The sequence below is a fragment of the Podarcis melisellensis genome (assembly GCF_964234715.1).
Source record: "Podarcis melisellensis genome assembly, chromosome: 1".
Taxonomy (NCBI): domain Eukaryota; kingdom Metazoa; phylum Chordata; class Lepidosauria; order Squamata; family Lacertidae; genus Podarcis; species Podarcis melisellensis.
In genome coordinates this window covers 10,080,394-10,084,777 of record NC_138528.1, presented here as the reverse complement: position 1 = coordinate 10,084,777, position 4,384 = coordinate 10,080,394, and the positions used below count along the sequence as shown (strand labels likewise).

The 4,384-nt window shown below is 41.8% G+C and overlaps 1 protein-coding gene and 1 long non-coding RNA gene across 5 annotated transcripts in view; one reads left to right on the top strand and one right to left on the bottom strand.

Annotated features, from left to right (window-relative positions):
• The window catches only part of LOC309372765, a 33,229-nt gene that overhangs the window by 16,475 nt on the left and 12,370 nt on the right, over nucleotides 1-4,384 (bottom strand). The gene's annotated exons all lie outside the window — the stretch shown is intronic.
• Nucleotides 3,758-4,384, top strand: part of PPP2R5E (protein phosphatase 2 regulatory subunit B'epsilon) — an 88,829-nt gene continuing 88,202 nt past the window's right edge. For 2 of the 3 annotated variants that reach the window (XM_081912242.1, XM_081912241.1), the window contains exon 1: nucleotides 3,758-3,873. The gene's annotated coding sequence lies outside the window, so the exon portion shown is untranslated. The remainder of the gene's footprint in view (nucleotides 3,874-4,384) is intronic. The other variant, XM_081912244.1, reaches the window with a different exon arrangement.

Here is a 4,384-nt window from a genome sequence, read left to right as displayed (position 1 = left end):
AAGGTAAAGGGACCCCTGACCATTAGGTCCAGTCGCAGATGACTCTGGGGTTGCGGTGCTCATCTCGCTTTATTGGCCGAGGGAGCCAGCGTACAGCTTCCGGGTCATGAGGCCAGCATGACTAAGCCGCTTCTGGCGAACCAGAGCAGCGCACAGAAACACCGTTTACCTTCCCGCTGGAGCGGTACCTATTTATCTACTTGCACTTTGACATGCTTTCGAACTGCTAGGTTGGCAGGAGAAGGGACCGAGCGACGGGAGCTCACCCCGTCACGGAGATTCGAACCGCCGACCTTCTGATCGGCAAGTCCTAGGCTCTGTGGTTTAACCCACAGCGCCACCCGTGCCTCAGACACTAGTGATCAGCAAATGCCTAACACTAAATGTCTCTAACACTAGTGATCAGCATTTGCTGATCACTAGTGCCTCAGACACTAGTGCCTCAGTCACTAGTGATCAGGAAATGCTTTGGGGTGTGTGGAGCTAGGCCAGCTCAAACTTTGGTCCCCACCTGGTGTTGGGACTACAACTCCTACTGATCCTACTAGCTAGCGACGATGGGAGTTGTAGTCCAACGATAGCTGGAAGGCCACAGGTTAGCCACCCACTGAAATCAGAGAGATGTTGCATGTGTTCAGTTCTTAACACCCTCCATACATCAGAAAGGAAGCCTTGTGAGCTAGGCCAGCTACTTCTTCCAAGTCTGTGATTCGCTCCACTCCCTTGGTCTAACACCAGCCTACGTTCCAAGTTCAGCAACCACAATGTAGTACCACCCGTTACAGCGTGTAAGCACTAGCGGTTTTCTAGGGAAATAAGGAAACAAAAAGTCGGTAGTCCTGTTAAGATCCCCTAAATCCCTACAAGATCTGTACATAGTAACATGAAGTTTGGTTGTAACATGCCGAGTTATGCATAAACTATGCAGGCCTGCACATAGTTTCGTTGTGGGTTTTGCAAATATTTAAAGTGGCTTCGCAAAACAGCCCGGGTCAAAATCACGAGCTCATTCAGCTTCTTATTTCTAGCCCTACCTGTTCTCACTGCATGCCTGTGTATTACGTAAGAAACAGTTCACAAATTATCCAGGAAGAATGAGATTCTATGGGCGCTTTTGATTTGTGAAGAGTTAGCTATTATGATACAGGCAACAATCTCAGCAGAGATGACCCACCTTCCTCACTAGTGTTGGACTAAGAATTGCAAGTCCAGGGTGGAAATTCCCACTCGGACATGAAGCTCATCGGACAACTTTGGGACCACAGTTGTTTTTCAGCCTGAGCTACCTCACTGGGTTGTTGTGAGAACACAGTGGGGAGGGGGAGAAACCACACGGAGGAAGGGTGGGATATAAATGTAATAATAAATAAATGTGCAAATCCTGTAGGCTGGAGAGAAGAAAGACTATTTCCTTCCCCCCTCCAATGTGTACAGTCAGCATCATTCTCACTGAATGCACAATGTGATCATACTTTGTCCATCACCTAAAATCATCTACACGAGGGTTCCGGGCACCACAACTGTTGCAAATTGGTTCATAATACAAAATCCATGCGAAGACAACCAAAACCAAAACCCGTGCACAATGCCTGCTGGAAATGTTACATGCTCTAGCAATAGCTGCAGTCATAGCCATTAGATGGCAATATTCTTAGTGATGGACTCATAATTCAGTGATTAACCGTCTAGGTTCCTGCTCAGTCTGAAATAACTGAAGACAACAATTCTCACTAAAGGAACTGGGATCTCCCACAAGTTTTTTTTGTGATGTAGATTTTATGTTTAAGTTGCTTCATACACACACACACACACACACACACACACACACGGTATCAATATCCATCTGTTATGGATGCTTTAGATGAGATTGCTGCATTGCAAGGCGTTGGACTAGATGGCCCTTGGGTCCCTTCCAACTCAATGATATTGAATGCTATTATTTTATTGAATTTAGGAACTTAATTGATGAAGGATGGTTTAAAAAATGGATTAAGTAAACAAAGTGTCTGTGCCACTAAGAATTTAAGTGACTGTATTTTACCATTTTAGATAACTGGATCATATACCATAACTTTAGCTATGAAGCCAACATATACAATAAAAAGTACAGGATATTTTATGAATAATTCAGCTTTGTATATATTTAACCAATGCTCTATGTTGCTCACACACTCTGAAAATATCACCTAAAACCTAGCTACACATAATAATAATAATAATAATAATAATAATAATAATAATAATAATAATAATTAATAATAATAATAAAATAATTTTATTTATATCCTGCCCTCCCCAGCCGAAGCCGGGCTCAGAGTGGCTAACAACAATAAAAGTAACACAGTTTATATAAAATCACGATCAGTTAATTAAAATACATTCTAAAATCATTTCATTCTAAATGTTGTTCTTTTCCAAAAGTAGTTGTAGCACCGCATTTTTCAAATGAAGGCCACAAAGCAATAACCATTGTGAGAGTTTGCAAATATTCATGAACTCAACAGTGCCTTTTGGGTTGGGTGATCACCTCTGTGCTACAGATAAAACAAAATCAATCAGGGAGGTGATTTTTTTAAAAAAAAATCTTAAAGGCCACCCAATATGCTACAGGCAGGATTAAGTATCGAGTTTCCTTAAAACCCCAGTCTCCTAGGGTGGCATTCAACTAAGTTGTACTCAGAAACTGAGTAACTGAAATTAACAAACCTAACCTCATTTAAATTTATTTCTGCTTTGAGTATAACTTAACTCAATACCACGCCTACATCATATGGCACTATCTAAAAGGCAATAAAGACAGGGCTGGACAGATTTAGAACTTGTTAATTCAGTTTGGCCACAACAGAAGTGTAAAACTATTGTGATTAATTGCAGTCAGTTATAGCTTTTAACATAGCAATAACAGTGCGTTTCTCTTTAAACATGAAAGGGGGTGGGAAATATGAACATGTAGCTTAATGAAAACTTATTCCAACTTGTCAGTGACATTTATTTATATGCCTCATCAAAATCTATTAACAAGCCAACAAGCATTGAATAGCTTTGAATATAGGAAGTGCCATTCTTAAATTAATGCATGCAATTAGTTGTTGGAGGCTCAGTGTTCTTAATGCCATCATACCACTACACAGCATTTGGCATTTTGAAGACTGTAGGAGTGACTGGCACACATTACAAACCATATAGGCTACTTTATGAAGGCAAGGGTCTCTTATGGTAGACTCAAATAGTATCAATAAGAACCATTAAGTCTGCCTTATCCCAGAATTTTGCTGTTGCAAAAGGAGGCATAAAATACTGCAGATTTTTAGTTGTCAGAATAAGGCTGTTCAGGTTTGTCTTTTTTTTAAAGTACAAGTCCTGTTGAAGGATGGAAATTTGGCACCAATGCAACATTTTAGGCAGCTGACAATTTCTGGGATTTTTCCAGTCCTTTTCACAGGAGTTTAGTGGCACCATGGCAGGTCAAAATCTGGTTGACAGGCCGTTAAGTCCTCCACGGGGAGTGGATTCAGGTTCAACGGACAGGGCAAAATTTTACTTTTTATGCTTGTGATTCCAGCTCAAGTGAAAATAATAATTCAGCACAGTGGCCGTATTTCAGCCCAACTCCCAGAACGGAAGTAATAAGAAAGCACAGTGAATGACGAGTAAGCAGAACATTTTCCTTCGCTTTTCGAACTCGGAAGGAACCTTTAGGGAGGTGGCTATCTCACATGTTGGAGGGAGGGAGGCAGGAAAGGGCAGAACTCTGGACTCAAGTGTATTCTGAAGCAGTTGGCGATGACAGTTGGGACAGAAGAGAAAGCATTCTGAAGAAAGCATCACGGAGAAGAGCTGGAAACAAGGGGAAGGGGAGAAAATGAGCAGAGAGTGAGTGTTGGGAAGGGGTGAGGAACAGAAAAGTGAGCCCAAAGGGAATAAGCAAGGAATGAGTGAAATGGAACAAAAGGAAGCAGGAGCAAAATGACATGACAGGGACACACGAGGCAAGATATGCAATTGAATGAAATCACAGCCCAGTTCTTTGCCGGAAAGCAATTCTGGACGCTAGTGATTTTGCAGAGCGGAAGCAACGGTTTGATTATATTTTTCCTGCCAGTTGCTTCTCAACTGAGAACGGCTCCCTCCTGCTGCTTTTCAGCAAACAGGCAACAAACAAACAAACAAACAAACAAGCAAACAAACACAACCCAGGCCACCAGAGTTTTCTTAGACATGGTTGTTTCACTTCAGAAAGGCATTTTTTTACTCCACCAAAGCAGATTGATGCTGGGTCTGGCCTCAAACACCACGATTCTTTTAGCAGTGGCAACTGTGTATTCACTTCACATTAAAGGATTATTTCAGTGTGTTTTTAACCAGTGTGCCATGGCACCCTAGG